Source organism: Chrysochloris asiatica, unplaced genomic scaffold (assembly GCF_000296735.1).
Source record: "Chrysochloris asiatica unplaced genomic scaffold, ChrAsi1.0 scaffold00002, whole genome shotgun sequence".
NCBI lineage: Eukaryota > Metazoa > Chordata > Mammalia > Afrosoricida > Chrysochloridae > Chrysochloris > Chrysochloris asiatica.
In genome coordinates, this window is record NW_006408520.1 from 40227659 (window position 1) to 40247533 (window position 19875).

Genomic DNA, 19875 nt, shown 5'->3' on the forward strand with positions numbered 1-19875 from the left:
CTTTATGTCCACAGGGTCTAAGATTGCAGCCAAAAATAAGTAAACAAAAACTCCATGAAACAAGTCTACTTTGTAACACAAAAGGTTGTTATGAGTCAGAATTGTCTCAATGGCAACTAAGAAGAACAGCATATTGAAGTTCTTCCAAATATACTCATTTGCTTTGATGCACAATAGAAATGTCAGATTGATTATTCCCACTTGAAGAATAAAATGACTGTGATAAAGGGATATTAATTGTCTTCCAGAAGATAACAAGACAGTTTGTAGGGGAATTAATCGTAGAATCAGGGCTTTCTGACAATACTACATATATAACATTTAGCTCTTTTAACTAAAACCAAATAAAATGTGAGCCAGATAGTGTTAACAATCAAAAAATATTTTTAACTTTACATTACTTCTTGATTATCATGGTTTTGATATGTAAATTTGTTATGTCAAAACAGAAAGGACTTATAGTCTGCAGAGAAATTGGAAAATCCAATGAATATTCAATGAAATTTACTATTCTTGCTAAGTTATTGGAAGGAAACATTTCTTAAGTCTGGCATAAGCTTTTGCATGTTTTCTGATGATAGTACTCAGGAAATTGTATTACAAAATATATTACTATTAGTGTAGATGAGAATCATACTAATAAGGCCTATTTTCTTTGTATATTCAACCATTCGTACCATGCTGCAATGCACCATGGAGAACCACTAATATAAGAGACCTCATTTGGCAGTGTGGTTCGATGACATATTAGTCAAGAGTATATCTGAGTTAGAACACCTGGCAAGCCCAAGTAGATTTTAAAGCATCCCTCTAAGGCATACTTACATCTCAGAACAAATAACTTCTAGTTTCATTTCCCCAGAATGTATTCTTGGGTAACTGAAAATTTCTATAGCATTTGCTTAAGCAAAATTAAATCTTAACATTTTTGTAATGATGGAATTAGAAGAGAGAAATTTTTTAAGCTATTGCAATTAATATTTATAATTTACTTGTGCCAATATTTTTACTTGATTTCCCAGCAACACATGGTAATATAACTTTAGGTGCAGTTTGAATCCATCCATTGTCTTTCTGAGAGAATGACCTATTTCTGTAAAGAATGCAGTTAGGGAACCCAATGGGTTGTTCTACTCTACTGTGTCACATGGGGTCACTGTGAGGCAAAATGGATTCAACCACAGCTAACAACAAAGACAATAGGTATCTTGTAGAAAGTTTCTACTGAAAGAGGCTATATTGAGTTAATATAACCTCTTCAAATTGCCTTTATCAGTGTAGGAAGTGTTGCGAATTTCTATTTTGATATGTTCCAATTAATAAGTGTATTATTAATTTAAGCAGAAAATTAAATTTATATTGAATTAAATAAAGAGATTTCTTAAAAATAAACTAAAGCAGTTTCATGGATATAAAAATTCCTAGTGATTATAAAATGACAGTACTTGAGAAGTCTAGGTTCTAGTTCAAGACAGGCTGTCATTTCCAGTGACCACATTCATGTGCAAAATTACTTGACAAAACTTGTGTGGCTTGTATGAATAAAGGAAAATTAATCCTTTGAGAATTCAAACATCTGGGATTTCTAAATGGTTATGTATGTTCTAGATGGACCTAAAGGAATTGAAAACCTCTTCACATCCATTTCTCTTTCTTTCAGAACTGGGCCTGAAGAAGTGAGCTTCATACCCTTCCATGATAGAAATGAGAACACACATTAAAATCTAATATAGCTCTTTTATGATTCAGGTAGGTCTACTGGGACTGGACAGGAAAGAAACCAAATGCTTCTTACACACTAATTGGGTCCATTGACTCCTACAGCAGACAGGCTCCTTGCTAATTGGAAAAAAAAAAAAAGTTTTCCCTTCTGAATATGGATTTAGGCTGTAGCTGAAAGATAAGTTAACATCTAATTTTGATATATGTGCTTACTTCAATCATTTCATTTGTTAAAGGAATAACAGACCAGAGACACAGGGTGAGGTCATTGATCAGGAACCGCTCCTTTTATGCTTTGCTTCCTTAACCCATGGATGGGACTAATGCCACTTAGTAGTAATGGATATCATTGTTGTTTGAGCAAATCTGATGAAGTTACTTGAACCCACAAGACACTGACATGGAGCAATGTATGTGAATAATAATAATAATGACAAATAAACATTGTTTTTCTATGCCAGGAACACTTGAGGCAATTGTAAGTAATGAGTTAATGTAGATACTTTTAATATACTTACCTGACAGATAAAGAAATGTGAATATAGAGGATAGCTGCTTAGGTTCCTATCTTCTATACCCACATTACCATAGATTGGCAGAGGTAGGAGAGGTTTCTAAGCATTTTGAAGACAAAGGCCATCTTCTTAATATTCTTCACCTCTATGAGAGAGGCTTGAACCTCTGGCAGAGCCCTATCAATATACTGAGATTTAAGCTGGATTCAGACAAGGACATAGAATAAGGGATACCATTCTGACATCAGATGAATCTTGGCTGAAAGCAGATAATAGCAGAAAGATGTTCACTTGTACTCTGTTGTGCAAAGATTTTTAACCCTGTAGATCATGACAAGACATGGGTAAAATTGCAAAGAATGAGGTATTCCAGAAAACTTAATTGTGCTCATGAGGAACCTATACATAGATTAAGAGGCAGTTGTTTAAATAGAACAAGGGGGAATAGAATGGTTTTAAATCAGGAAATGAATGCATCAGGGTTGTATTCTTTCAGTATAATTATTCAACCTGTGTGCTGAGGAAATATTCTGAGAAGCTGGCTTACTTGAAGAAGAACATGGCATCATGATTGGAGGAAGATTCATTTACAAACCGCAATATGCAAATGATATAACCTTGCTTGCTGAAAGTGAAGAAGATTCCAAATACTTCCTAATGAATATCAAAGTGCACATATAGTCTTCAGTATGGATTGTACCTTAATATAGAAAAAAAACAAAACAAACAAACAAACAAAAAAACACAAATATCCTCACCAGTGGACCAATAAACAATGCCATGTTAAATGGAGATGAGATTGTAGTTGTCAAAGACTTCTTCTTGCTTTAATCTACTATAATACTCATGGAAGCAGCAGCAAATAAATCAAAACACATATTGCATTATGCAAATTTTTTGCACAATACCTGTTTAAAGTATTCAAGATCAAAAATATTAGTGTGAGGATTAAGGTGTGCCTGACCCAAGCCATGGTATTTTCAATAACCTCATATGCATATGTAAGTTGGACAGTAAATACGGAAGACTGTAGAAGAATTGATGCATTTGAGCTATGGTGTTGAATAAGAATATTAAAAGTACCATTGGCTGCCAGAAAAACAATTAAATTTGTGGTGAAAAAGTACAGCCAGAATGCCCTTTAGAAGTCAGGATGGTGAGACTTCGTCAATCATATTTTGGACATATTATCAGAAGAGACAAGTCCCTGGAGAAGGACAACATACTTGGTAGAGTAGATGGTCAGTGAAGACCCCCCAAGAAGATGAATTGACACAGTGGATTCAACAGTGGGCTCAAGTGTAGCACCCATTGTGAGGATGGTTCAGAACCGGGCAGTGTTTCATTCAGTTGTGCAAAGGGTCACTAGCACCTAACAACAACAATGGAAAGGCATGTTTTCCTATCCCATTGTGGTAGGCTTCTCTGTGTGACTTGGTTTTCAATGGGATTTTACCTGACAACATGTGAGCAAGGTCTTGAAATACAGGTGTACTAAGGGATTTTCTCACTTGTGTTCTCCTGTCTTTGACTGAAGATGTTCATGTTTTTGGAAGCCATTATTTCAAGGAGGATGGGCATGTAGAAAATATTTGGACCAATTCCCACACCTTGGAAGCAAGTTTAGATGAGTCCACTTTAGATTAGCCAAACTCAAGCAATGAATAATGAAATGTGAGCAAGAAATATATGTCTGTTGAATGCTACTGAGGTTCAGAAAGAAAAAAAATAAAACTTGCTGCTACATAGCTTGCATGGGATGTTCTAGGAACAATATTTAATTTTATTTGCTATCCATTGTGTTGTTGTTGTTAGGTGCCATTGAATCAGTACCGACTCATAGCAACCTATGCACAACAGAATGAAACATTGCCTGGTCCTGGGCCAACTTCACAATTGTTGCCACACTTGAGCCCATTGATGCTGCCACTTTGCCAATCCATCACGCTGGGGGATCTTCCTCTTTTTCTCTGATCTTCTACCCTACCAAACATGATACACTTCTCCAGCGACTGACAATATGTCTGAAGTATGAGAGACCAAGTTTGGCCATCCTGGCCTCCAAGGAGCACTCTGGCTACACTTCTCCCAATACAGATCTGTTTGCTCTTTTGGCAGAGCATGGTACTTTTAATATTCTCCTCCAACACCATCACTCAAATGCTTCAATTTTTCTATGAGATTATGTTTTAATGTATCTTTGTTGTTGTTGTTGTTAGGTGCCATGGAGTCGGGACCAACTCATAGCGACTTTATGCACAGCATAATAAAACACCGCCCGATCCTGGGCTAACCTCACTACTGTTGCCAAGCTTGAGTCCATCAATGCTGCCACTTTGCCAATCCATCTTGATGAGGGTCTTCCTCTTTTCCTCTGACCCTCCACCTTACCAAACATGATAACCTTCTTCAGCAACTGGTCCCTCCTGACAATATGTCTGAAGTATGAGAGACAAAGTTTAGCCATCTTGACCTTCTAGGAGCAGTCTGGGTACACATCTTCCAAAACAGATCTATTGGTTCTTTTGGAAGCCCATGCCCATGCCCCATGACACTTTCAATATTCTCCTTCAACACCATAACTCAAAAGCCTCAATTCTTCTACGGTCTTCCTTATTCACTGTTCAGCTTTCGCATGTATTAATGAGGTTACTGAAAATAATGTATTGTATGTACTACGCTACTTTATTTCATAGCTGAACATAAATTCAACTTTTATTTTAAAAATTTGCGGTTCATTTTTCCATACAGATTATAAGTAATGAACATTTTTGTATAGTTATGTGAAAAGTTTGTAAATACTGCCAAAAACCAGATATATGGTAGGTAGAGAAAATTTAAACATATCTTTTGTGCTTTTTCTTTCTTTATTCTTTTATATGACTTGCTTCAGAAGTTCACTCATATTAGCGTAGTAGCCAGAAATGTATTGACATTTGATCCATCAGTGCAACAGTTGATCCACTAATCTCATGCTTTATAAATACATTTTAAAGTGCTTCTTTAAATAAAACAATTTCCATAATTAAATAAATTAAAGAACATAATTTAATGGAAAGATTTCATATAAAAATAATGTATTCATATCTATAACTGAACATAACTAAATAATTTTAGGTTATAATGGATTTTCATTTGTTGAAGAGCTGATTTAAGACACTTTCTAAGCTGTGTAGGTATTTTCAGTATTATTTGATCCAGGAACTTTTCATCATTTCAGTAAGGATGAGTAATAGTAGCAGTTAATGGTTTTCACAAGGATGTAATTTTTAATAGACTTCAAGTGACCACATTGGATTTTCTCTATACCTTAAACACAATGATCGTGAAGTGGTATTTGGAAACCTGTGAAGAAAATAATTTGCACTGAGAATTCAAAATAGAATATGAATCGTCTCATTAAGAAAAGCATGACTCATTTTTATTTTTTAAATTTAATTGTGCTGAAACTGTGGTGTAGGAAAAACTGGCAAAAGTGATTCAAAATGAAGTATTATTAATAGTGTACAAATTCTGTTCTAAATGTATTTAGAAGAAACAATGATGTTTGTGCAGTTATATGCTCACTCAACCGCACATAAAACTATATAGTTATATGTGCATGAAAGATCAATTTCTAACATCTGTGTGTTTCCACAATATCTGACCATTAGGGAGCTACAACTTCCTTGTAGTTGCTGGGGAAACAATGACAGAACTCAAGCCAGGAATCAATTAAACTAAGGAGACTCTTCCATATCTTTGTTTTCTGGGAAGAGAACAGGTGTTTAATAATTTACATAAATTATGCAAAATCTAAAGCATTTACAGTAACTAGACACTTAGCAACAGACATGAATGAAGAGGTAAATTGGCTGATGATGTTGGTATTATAGAGGCGCCTGCTAGCACTTCTATTGTTATGGATCTGTCAGCATTTCCATTAGAAACACTCTTTTTCAGGGATTTATATTTAAGGTCTAAAACCTGTCTTAGGTCTGCAGTGGGAGATATGGTCCTTGCTTGGTAATGTTTCTTTTTTGCCAACTAGGTATTTCTTGTATGTGGGAAATTATTTTAATTATATTTAAATTATTGAAACAAGGTAGTAATGGAATTTGACTAGAAAATATTTTGTTTACTTGATATTTAGAAATGACTCCAATAGAAGAATATGTTTTAAAAATCATTTAAAATCTGCAATGTGGAGATGAATTCATGTTTAAATGACATTGCGTAGTTTATTTCAAGATAGGAATATAGTAACTAAACCAGTAGACTTGATCAATCAATAAAGCTTTCTTGATTTCTTAGAATTTTCTTTGTGCTTTGTAATATGATAAATTCATTAGGGAATACAAAGAATCAAGCAAAAATATACAGAATAAAACATGGTCTCTGCCTAAAATAAACATGTAGTCTAGTTGAAATAGAAAACAGATATTTCTAACAATAAATGAAAAAGACAGCTGCATATGTAACTACATTTTATGCTGATAGACTATACTGTTGAATTATTTGTCATCATAAAATTTACTATCTCATCTCAATAGATTTTTTTTTCTTTTTTCCCTTGTAAATAACTTTCAATTAGTTGGCTAATTCACGAACTTTTTAGAGCTCAAGCTCACAATTAATTGCTGAATTCTTGCCAGATATGTCAGAGGCTTAGGAATCTCTAGGTAAGTAAGTCCTTGGGAATAAGACACTTTTGTTTCCTAATATGATAGCCAAAAGATTTAGTATTCCTTTAGATTCACATGATTTAGACAATTTAAATATATTCTTTGTGTCCTGGGAATTTTAAACTCATTTGATAAAACTAAAACCCTATTTAAATCCAACTTTCCACACTCTGTGCTTATACATATGCAGCTAAACATAGTGGGAGGAAAACACACAAGCATGATGACTAGTCTCATTATAAATTCAAAACCATGATCCTCAAGAGAGTACTTAATACAGTCAAGTATTAGATGTTCCATGCTTCTCCATGTTACCATTCATAACTATTTCCCATTTTTCTTCTCCAACCACAATCTACTCCTGTGCCCATATTTTGGCTAAGGAGTTTTAGCCAAATTAAGGATCTTATGTCCTTGATGTATTCAGAAGATAATTACCACCCACCTAAACCAACATCTTATACTGTTACTGCGCTTGCTCAGTTTCCTCCTTGTTTCTATAAGTGAATACTATTGTTCCTACTTAAGCCAATACCTCTCCTTTTGTTCTAGATTAAATCCTCACATACTTACTCAAATAGCACCAGTAATTTTCTCTCTTAGCTCCTACATCATCCTATTTACCCCACACGCACTGTATTGATTACTTCCCTTGAGAATATATGCATAAAATTATTACTGCCATTAATAAACAGAAACAAAAATGCATTCCCTTTATTCTTCTTTACCACCAGATACCATCCTATTTCTTTTACTCTTTTGCATAAAACTCAAGAATTGCCTCTATTTTCTGTCATCTACTCTTCATTCTATTCTATCATAGGTGCAACTGAATTAGGCATTGGACTCCACTAGGGCACTAAAATTGTTGTTATCATGTTTGGTAAGTTGGAGGGTCAGAGAAAAAGAATAAGACCCCCCAGTGAGATGGATTGGCCATGTGGCAGCATCGATGGATTCAAGCATGGCTACAATAGTGAGATTGGCCCAGGATCAGGCAGGGTTTCGTTCTGCTGTGCATAAGGTCACTATGAGTCGCTACCAACTTGATGGCCCCTAACAACAACAACATGCTGCTAATGACTGTACGGGAACAAATTATATGGGCAATTCTTAGCTCTAAATGGAATCATCAGGGGCATTTAACATAGTCAATTGTTTCTTCCTTGATATACTCTCTTCTTTTGGTTTTCAGTATACCACATTTTCTAGGGCTTCCTCCTACCTCACATCTTCGCTATCATTTCTGTTTTTTTGTTTTTAACCCCCTAAATCTCTTATTATTAGAATGCACTGATGGTTTCTTTTATTATAAGAATAAATTGCACGTGATCATCTTCTCTACCTATGTCACTCTGTTACTGACTAAGACACAAAGCTCCAAGTAAAATCTATATGTGGATGGTAACTAAATTTAAACCTTCACCCCAGACCTGTCTCCTAAAAGCCAGACTCCTACACAACTGTGCCTACATGATTTCTCCATTTGGCTATCTAATACCAAAAAAAAAAACTACACAAAAAATAAAAACAAACAAAACCTAAGCCCAACACCATGCAGAAAATTCAAATTAATTGGTATTTTTTCCCAAGGTTGTAAATCTTTATCGGAGCATAAATTGCACTGGAGCTGCTAACCTTGTCATTAGCCATCCTGTGCTTATCCTACAGTGTCACATGGCTATTTAGTAGGCAAGTCAAACTCAGCAGGTCCTTCCTTTCACTTGCTCAAGCCAAAAATTATAGAATCACACATGATTACTTTCTCTCTCTTAGATCACACATAATTTTTCAATGAAACAATTTTTCTCAATGTTCATAATGTATTCATTATCTGATCATTACTTTTCACCACTACTTCCACTGCTAAAATTGTGGGTCAAGGCATCACCATTGATTAACACAATAGTCTCCTTACAAGCACCTATGATTGCTCACACTGAATCAATTCACAACACAGCAGCCAAATGGATCTTTTAAAAATGTAAGTCAGATAATGACATTTCTCTCATTAAAGTCCTGCAAGAATGCTTATTTAATGCAGAGTAATACATTTATTGGAGTCCTGGAGGGACACTGCTGGTTAATGTGTTGGACTGAAAAGTTGGTTTGATCGCAAGTTTGGCAGTTCAAACTCACCAGCTGCTCCTGGGAAACTCTATACAGGTTCACTATGAGTCAGAGTCAACTCAACAGCACTTAACAACAACAATAATGCCAATCAAGAAATCAAATTACATATTGCATTAGGCAAATCTGCTGCACAAGACCTCTTTAAAGTGTTGAAGAGCAAAGCTATCAGTCTGAGAACTTAAGATTCACCTCATTCAAGCCATGGTATTTTCAATAACTTCATATGCATGTGAAAGTTGGACAGTGAATAAGGAAGACCATAGAACAATTGATTCATTTGAGTTATGGTGTTGGTGAAGAACACTGAAAGTACCATGGACTGTCAAAAGAACAGAGAGATCTGTGTTGAAGTACAGCCAGATTCTCCTTGGAAGCCAGATGTCTATACTTTATCTTTCATACTTCAGACATATTATCAGGAGAGACCCGCCCCTGGAGAACAATGTCATGTTTGGTTAAGTGGAGGATCAGAGAAAAAGAGGAAGACCCCTAACAAGATGGACTGTCACAGTGGTGGCAGCAATGGGCTCAGATGTAGCAACTACTGTGATATAGATCCTACACTTGTAGAGTCCCAGGTCCCCAGTGGAAGGAGAAAGAGTCCTTCACACATATGCATTATACTGGCTGCAGGACACATCCCCAAGGAAGCATGCCTTTAATTGATTGACTACTTATAGCCACTCATCATAGAGTTAACTATGCCTATATTAGGTTTCATAACCATGGGGATAAGCATGTCTTCATCACTAAACCATTGGAAATCCTGGCCCAGTCAAGTTGACAAAAAACCCTAACCATTATACCCTCCATGTAACAACAGTAATCCCATTTCCATTATTGTGATTCTTAATTCTATGCTATGCTCATTCCCAACCCCTCTGAATTTTGTCATAAGGTAAATATTGCCCTTTTGATTTTGAGTGGTTGATCATTCCAATATGAGCATAGCTTACTAGTGCTGTTGTTCCAGCTATACTTATGTATAACTTAATTGAAAATTAGCCCACAAGGATAGGTTCCATTTCAGACCTTAAAGGTGGCCAAGAGCCATAGTCTTAGGTTTCTGACTAGTAAGCCTGATTTTTTATATATAATTTTGAGTTTTGTACCCCACTATCTCCCACTCTATCCTAGACTTCTGATGTGATCTCTTTCAGAGTTCTTGCTAGTGGTAGCTGGGCACCATCTAGTCCCTCTGGTCTCAGAGATATGATGTCTAATGTTCACCTGGTCTGTTGGTTCATTGAATAAGTCTATTGCAACATTTTCAATTTTTATCACTCTTCTTTCTTCCACATATGAAGAGACAAGTTGTTTCAGCTTAGGTGGCCACTTCATGAGCTTTTAAGATCCCAGTCACAACTCAACCAAAGTAGGATATAGAGCACTGTCTTTGTGAACTATATTATTCCAATTGGCCACGATGTATGTCCTTTGTGACTCTGGTCCTGTGCCCTAGGTGCAGTAGCTGATTGTCTGAAGGTGTTTAGTAATGTATAAGTGTTCATTATTTTGCTCCCTGTATACTTCACCGTATTCATAGGTGTGTTTGCAGCAAACATAAATACCCATGTTACAAATATCCTCTGTGAAACATTATATATATATGTGGATATACTTGCACTTAGTAGCTCTGGTAGCGTAGTGGTTATGAATCAGGCTGCTAATCTCAAGGTTGGCAGTTTGAAACTACCAGCTGTTCCACAGGAGAAAGATGAAGCTTTATGTGCCCATAAAGATTTGTAGCCTTGGAAACCCTGTGTAAGGTCACTATGTGTTAGAACAGACTCCACGGTACTTAACAACAACAACAACAACATACTTGCACTTTACCTCCCACGCCTATTTAGCCTAGATATCTGCCCATATGTCTACCTACAGAACACTGTTGTTCCAAGGCTGTGTATATAACACTATTTACCTCTATCCCCTTTAACCTTTGAAATCTTCCCTGTGTCTTCACCTGTCATCATCATTGTTCTGCCAACCTTCCTCTTGCTGTGTATTAACTTCCATATCATTCACATTAACACATCTACTCTGTAGCCAGTGAATTAGTCGCTATTGCCTCTCACTTTAGTAACCATAAAAGAATGTTTGTTTTAGCATGAAATCTTATCTTGAGTTTTAAAATAGTGATGTCCTACAATATTTGTGTTTCTGTGATTGACTAATTTACTCAGCATAATGTCCTCCAGGTCCATTAAAGTTATGAAGTATTTCACTAATTCATCGTTATTCTTTACCATTGTGTAGTTTTCCATTGTGTGTATGTACCAAGCTTTGTATCCATTTTTACACTGACAATCCTTTAGGCTGTCTCCATCTTTTTGCTATTGTGAATAGTGCTGCGAGGACAATGGGTGCACATATATCTACTTTAATCATGGCTCTGTTTTCTTGGGGATACAGACCAAGTAGAGGAGTTGTTTGGTCACATGAGATTGCTAATTCTAAATTTTTGAGAAAACGCCATATCATATTCCTGTGTGGTAACACCATTTTACTGTCTCACCAGTAAGACAGAACAGTCTCTCTACTCCCTAAACTGCATATTTTGTTTGTGTTAAAATTTTTTTATTAGGTTGAGATGATATCTCACTGTTGTTTTGATTTGCATCTCTTTAATAGTTAATGAGGAATTGTACAGTGGCACTGTGGTATAAGCACTGGACTGCTGACTTCAAGCTCAGTGGTTAAAACCTACCAGCTGTTCCATGGAAAGGAATTAGGAGTCATAAGTCAGTACTCGATGGCATTTAACAACAATAGCAATGACTAATAATCATGAACATTTCTTCATATGTTTGTTATCTGCCTGAATTCTTTGATGAAGTATCTGCTCATGTCTTTTTTTCATTTCTTAAATGGATTATTCATCTTATTTTTGTAAAGATGTTGTAGCTTTCTACAAATTTTAGAGATTGTTTCCTTATTTTATATGTCTACCAAAAAAAAAAAAAAATGTTTCCCAGTCTATGGTATTTTTATTCTTCTTGTGAAATCTTCTGATCCATGTAAGTGTCTAATTTTTAGGAGATCCCAGTGATCAATTTTGCCATATGCTGTTTGTATTTTTAGTTATGTTTGATAGTGTCTTTATGTCATGGAGACCCTAAGTTTATCCCTGCCTTTTCATTGGTGATCTTTATAGTTTTAAGTTTTATGTCATTAATTCACAATGAGTTCGTTTTTGTATTAGTATGAGGTATGGATCTCTTTTCATCTTCTGTCAATGGATTTCCAATTTTGCCAGTACCATTTTTTGAAGAAAATATATTTTCACGTTTTAATGTGTTTTGGTCACTTGTCTATGATCACTGGAGTGAATGTAGAATGATTCATTCTGCATTCACATTTCTGTTCCACAGATCTATGTATCTTTCATTATACCAGTGCCAGGCTGTTTGACAACTGTAGCTGTGTAGTAGATTTTGAGACCACACTGAAACATTTCTAGCAGCTTCATGAGTCTTCTCAAGGTTTCTTGAGATAAGCAGCTTGAATCGGCAACTACTTTTGTTATCCAACAAACTTCAAGTTTTCGCAAATGCTATTCTATCCAGTAAATCCATCACTGGTAGAATAAAAGCTGAACATTTGATGAAACAATTCATTTTCATGTTCAGTTTCCTTATAATTTATGAAAGGAAAAATGTGATACTTTGCCCCAATTCCAAATACCACCCTTGGATAGTTTGCTCCAGGCAATGCAATTCAGTTCTCAGAACTGAGTGGCACCCTAATGGAGATTGTTGATGCCCTTGAGCAACTGCTGACTTCTCAAAATCCTAATTGCTGGCCCTAAAGGTAAACTGTGGTTTTGCTTGCTGTTTACTCTACTTATACATGCTTGCAACTTGCATCTGAATATTTCTCCAAGGCTTTTACTGAAAAGATTAAGGGCAAATGCCAACAACAATAAAAAGGAAGCACCATAAGAGCGATACCATCAGATGATTGTCATGTTATTTTTTAATAAATATTTCCCCAAATCTAAAACTTTTGATCCCTTCATCTTAAAGATTAAGAATGAAATATTGAAGTAGAGATAGATCATAATTTGTATGTGTGTGTGTGTGTGTGTGTAAGCTTTAGAACTTCATGTTACACTTCCAAAATATCAAAAACAATTCCTGGGAAAACTATATAGTTGCCAAAGAAAATTTGTCTCTTCATTCTTCAGAAAGAGTGGTGATACAATATATTGATCCGGTTATGAAGATTTTATTTTTATTTACATGGAGGTATAATCCATACTGAAGACTTTGATTTTCATCAGTAAAAAAAAAATTCCAAGATAAGCTTGTTCATTGTTATGTTCAGTCATTCTGTCAATTCCATGAAAGAGGGGACATGTTGTCCTGTTGACCATGGTTTTTCTGGCACAGTTTGCTTAGCATATGATTTTATTTTCATGAATTAAGAGGAGTCTATATATACATAGGGGAGTCCTGGTGTGGCGCTGTGGGCTAATGCGCCAGACTGTAAAATCATTTGAACTGCAAGGTCGGTGGTTCAAGCTCACCAACTTCTTCTTGGAAACACTGTACAGGGTCGCTATGGGCCAGAAACGACTTGACAGCACTTAACAACAACAAATATATATATATTTTGTTGTTGTTGTTATGTGCCGTGGAGTCGGTTCCAACTCATAGCGACCCTGTACAGGGTTTCCAAGGCTGTAAATCTTTACGGGAGCAGAACTCCTCATCTTTCTCATATATATATATACACACACACACACATAGGAGTCTTGCTGTGTCACTCTCGGATAAAGCACTGGATAGCAAGGTCAATTTGAACCACAAGATGGGTGGATCAAACCCACTAGCTGCTCCTCGAAAACCCTATACAGGGTCACTATGAGTCTGAACCAACTCAAAAGCACTTAACAACTTAACAACACACACACACACACACACACACACACACACACATATATATATATACTGTGACTTATCAAAATTGTGTGGTGTTGAATTTCCAATATCGTCATCAGTGAACTGGGATAATATTACCTATACTGAAAGGTGGTTGCAAGACTATAATGAGATATCATATACATAATACAAAATATACATAACAGTAGGTTTGCAGTAAACATTAGTTTCCTTCTTACTTAACTCTTACACTTGTTTCTAAGAGATGTAATGATGTAGTTTTTAATAGTAATTAAAATATTAGAGAAGCAGGAGTATCCCTGCAATATTTTTGTTTGTTTCCTGAAAGTCCCATTGTTCTTCGATGAATTTTGTATGAAAGAAAAGCAGAAATGCCTGAGTGGTAAGCACCATATGCTTGTTGGTTTTTATTTTACAAAAGATATCTCTTATCACATTAGTGCAAAGCCTATTTCAAAATACAACACAGAAACCTTTTGCAGTCTGTAATGAATTGTTAAAAAAGTTTGAAATGTACTATTAAAATAAACAGGAGTTTTTTGAGTTGAATAAAAGCTTTCCTTGGAAATGTGGTTTCTAATGTGAAAAAAAAAAATCTACATGAATGTGTTTATTGGTAAAGCTTGTTTGATTATCCCCACCTGATGTGTCTCACCCCATGACTACCAGAGGGTAGATTATATAATGTACATTGGTTTTGAAAACATATAATCCAATTCTCCTTTGCTACAGTGCTTGTAACTCATGCTGACACATTCAGCTAAAACTCTGCCTGATAGATCAAGCTCTTTATTTTGGCTTACTTGATGGTCTGAGAAAGGAAAAACGACATTAGTGTCTCATTTTTCACTCACTTGGATACCTTTTTGAGCAATCTCTTTTCAATAAAGGACAGAAAAATTTATATAGAGAAAGCCTAATGGCACAGTGATTAAAGAGCTCAGCTGCTAACTAAAAAAATGGTTGTTCAAACCCACTAGCCACTGAAAGGGCAACCAGTGAAACTGTCTACTTCCACGAAGGTAGCAGGAAGCCCTATGAGGCAATGCTATTGTGTCCTATATGGTCATCATGATGATTCAACATCAGTGCATTTTTCTTTAATATACATGTATATAGTTAATTTTATTCACACAAATTCCATTTCTGTCTTTGAAAACTTCCCTAGGGACTATCCAATTAATTGGAATCCTGGTGTGGCACTGTAGGATAAGTACTAGACCTCAATGTTGATTTGAACTGCAAGATTAGTGGTTTAAATTCACCAGCTACTCCTCAGAAACCCTTTATAGGATCTCTATGAGTCAAACCAACTCAATGGCACTTAATAACAACATAGCAATATCTGGTTACTATCATTCCTAAATCTTTTGCACTTTGTATGTGCTCCATTTCCACACTGGCAAAATCTCTGTCTTTTGCCAGTCTTGTATTGCCCAGAACTGCTTCTTTGTAGAGTTTTAGTAATTCAAGTTGTTTCTTGCATAAAATAAATATTAAATAATGTTGAATACATAAAGCAGAATCAATTAAACTGCCACTCAGTCAAATGAAATATGGAATTGTTGAGGATCATGACAACATTGAATCAGATTCATTCTATTGTGAAAATCTGGTACATGACTGTCAGAGATATTATACAATATTATTCAGTGATTTCATACACATGACTAATAATAATAGAGCCATTTGAATAATAAAACCCAACCCCTTACATGTTGTTGTTGCTGTTGAGTGTTGTCCAGTTGGTTCTAACTCGAAACTATCCCATACAGGGTTTCTGAGGAGTAGCTGGTGAGTTTGAATCCCTGCCTTATGGTTCACAGTATAGTGCTTATCCCACAGCACCACACTAGGAGTTCATCCTCTTATATCGTTGTTGTTGTTATGTGCCGTGAAGTCAGTTCCAATGCATAGTGACCTTGTACAGGGTATCCGAGGCTGTAAGTCTTTATAGGAGCAGAAAGCCTCTTCTTTCTCCCACTGAACAGCTGGTAGTTTCAAATTGCTGACCCTGAGGTTAACAGCCTGATTCGTAACCACTATGCTACCAGAGCTCCTTATCCACTTATATGTTGTTGTGAAGTACTGTCGAGTCAATTCTGACCCATAGTGACCCTGTATAGGGTTTCTAAGGAGCAGCTGGTAAGTTTGAACTGCCGACCTTGCAGTTCAAACAGCTTTGCAGTCTGGCTCATTAGCCCACAGCATCACACCAGGGCTCCATCCACTTATATAGCTTTACTTTAATGAGGTCTTCCCTTTATCTGTAATTGAACTGAACATTATCCCTTTAATATGACGTACATACAGTGATTAAAGAGAAAAGGTATGCTTAAGGAGTTGGCCTGCTCAGTTATAACAACCATGGTGATAAATGGGGCTAAGATGTTCAAGCAGATCATTTCAACTTCTAAAATTGTCCAAGCATTGAATAATTGAAATCAGAAGGAAGCTAAACACCATTCATACTATCAGCAAGGAAAGAGAAAGTGTACCAAGTCTGACATCTTCACATAAGAAACAGTGCCAAAAGAATCTCCCCAATCTGCTTTGCAATTATAGAAAAGATTACACGTCATATTCCACTACTTGTCTTTGAGTTTATCACACTTTGATCACTTGCATGTTGCTGTAATGCTGGAGGTTATGCCGCTGATATTTTGAATGTCATCAGGGTAACCGAGGTGTAAAGGTTTAGCTGAGCTTCCAGGCTAAGATAGATTCAAAAGGAGAAGTATACTACTTCCAAATGGCTAGTCACTAAAAACTTTATGTTCAGCTGTGAAATTGTTAGATAGCACCAGAGTATTGAATACTGAAGCATGATGAAAAACACCGGTATATTGCTTGATATAATGCCAGAAGATAAGTTCCTCAAGCTGGAAGGAACTCAAAATACAACAGAGGAAGAGCTGCCTCCTCAAAGTAGAGTTAACCGTGATGAAGCAAATGGAGTAAAGCTTTCAGAACTTTCATTTGATGATGAGGTGCATGTCAAAATGAGTAGAAACAGCTGCAAACAACCATCCATAATTGGAACATGGAATGTATGAAGTATGAATTTAGGAAATTGGAAGTTGTCAAAAATGAAATGGAACGCATAAACATTGATATCCTAGGCATCAATGAGCTGAAATAGACTGGTATTGGCCATTTTGAATCTGAAAATCATATAGTTTACTACGCCAAGAATGACAGATTGAAGAGGAATGGTGTCACATTCATCATTAAAAAGAACATTTCAAGATATCTTTAAGTATACTTATGTGTGATAGGATAATATCCATGCACATACAATGAAGACCAGTTAATACCACTATTATTCAAATTTGTGCACAAAAACTAAAAAAGAGTGATGACTAAATTGAAGCATTCTCCTAGATTTCTCAATCTGAAATTGATCAAACAAGCTATCAATGTTTTGATAATTACCGGTGATTGGAATGCAAAGTTTGGAAACAAAGAGAACAGATCAATAGTTGGAAAATACGGCCTTGTGATAGAAATGATGCTGTAGATACCCTGATAGAATTTTTTAAATGAAAAAATGCATTTTATTTAATTTTTTATGTAAACATAAAATCAATATATATATATTCCATTTAAATGTCCTAAGAGTATATGCTACAAACCAGCCTCCTACCCACAGGCACATAGCACCTGTGACTTGAGCCCACAGCTGCTCTATCTCTCAATGCCATTGTCTCTGCCACTGTCTGTGCTTCATCACTTTTCTAGGTAAGATCCCATGCTCCTTGCATGCTATTGCTACTTGATGTTCCTGGGAATGTTTGCTCCTGAAATGAGAGACTAATTACTTCTCTCTTTTAGTTACACTTCTACAAGTAGTAAGGTTGGCCCAGGATTGGGTAGTGTTTCGGTCTGCTGTGTATAGGTAGCTATGAGTTAGTGCTGACAGGATGGCACCTAACACCAACAAATCAATGCAGTCCACCACACGTCTGTCAGTTTGTTGTACTGTGGTGGCTTATGAGTTGCCGTGATTCTGGAAGGAATGCCATCAGTATTTAAAATACAAAGCCTGTGGGCATAAATAAAATGGGACCTTCATTTGCTGATGAGGCACAACTCAAAATGAAAAGAAACAGCTGTAAGCATCCATTAATAATCAGAACATGGAATGTACTAAGTATGAATCTAGGAAAATTAGAAATTGTCAAAAATGTAATGGCACATATAAACATCGATATCTTAGGCATTAATGAGCTGAAATGGACTGGTATTGGCCATTTTGAATCAGACAACCACATGGTTTACTCTGCCAGGAATGACAAATTGAAGAGGAAACGTTTATCATTCATTGTCAAGAAGAGCATATCCAGATCAACCATAAAATACAATGCTATCTGTTAAAACATAATATCTATGGGCCTACAGGAAAGACCAGTTAATACCAGTATTATTCAAATTTACACACCAACCACTAAAGCCAGAGATGATGAAACAGAAGGATTCTACAAACTTCTTCAAACTGAAATTGATCAAACATGCAATAAAGATGTATTGATCATTACAGGTGATTGGAATGCAAAGGTTGGATCAAATATTGTCTTGGTGATAGAAATGATGCTGGAAATGCATGAGAGAATTCTGCAAAATCAATGTTTTTTTTCATTTCAAATAACTTCTTTAGACAGCATAAGAGACAACTTTACAAATGGACCTCGCCAGATGGGATACATAGAAATCAAATTGACTACATCTGTGGAAAGATGATGGAAAAGCTCCATATCATCAGTGAAAACAAGGCCAGGGGCAGCTTGTAGAACAGACCATCAATTTCTCATATGCAAATTAAAACCTAAGCTGAAGAAAATGAAAACAAGTCCACAAGAGCCAAAATATAACTTTGAGTATATCCCACATGAATTTAGAGATCATTTGAAGAACAGATTTGTTGCATTAAACACTAAAGACAGAAGACCAGAAGAGTTGTGGGATGACATCAAGAACATCATACATGAAAAAAAAAAAGTTATTAAGAAGACAAGAAAGAAGGAAAAGGTTGAAACATATGTCAAAAAAGACACTGAAACTTGCTCCCCAGAACAGAGATGTTAAAGCAAATGGAAGAAATGAGGAGGTACAAGAGCTAAACAGAAAATGTCAAAGGTCAGCTTGAGAAGATAAAGCCAAATATTACAAAAAGATGTGGAAAGATCTGGAATCAGAAAACCAAACAGTAAAACTATGCTCAATATCTCACAAGGGGGGGAACCGAAGAAAAAATTAGTCTCGACTTTTGTTATTGAAAGATTCTCTGGGCAAATTATTGAATGATGTGGAAAGCATCACAAGAAGATGGAAGGAATACATAGAGTCACTGTACCAAAAGGAAATGGTTTATGTTCAACCATTTCAAGAGGTAGCATATAATCAAGAGCCAATGATACCGAAGGAAGAAGTCCAAGATGCATTAAAGGAATTGGCAAAGAACAAGACACCAGGAATTTATGGAATAAAGATTGAGGTATTTCAAGAAAGTGAAGTGACACAGGAGGCACTCACTCATTTATGCCAAGAAATTTGGAAGGCAACTATCTGGCCCACTAATTGAGAGAGATTCATATTTGTGCCCATTCCAAAGGGAGGTGACCCAACGGAATGTGGAAATCATCGGACAATTTCTTTGATATCCCATGTTAGTAAAGCTTTACTAAAAGTAATACAGAAACAGCTACAAGAATACATTGACAGAGAATTTCCAGAGGTTCAAGCTGGATTGAGAAAAGGCCAAGGAATGAGGAATATCATTATTCATGTCCAATGGATCTTGGCTCAAAGCAGAAAATATCAGATGCTTTTTTGACTCAGCAAATGCTTTTGATTGTGTGTATCATGACAAGCTATGGACAACATTGTGAAGTATGAGTATTCTGGAACACTTAATTGTGCTCATGAGGAATCTGT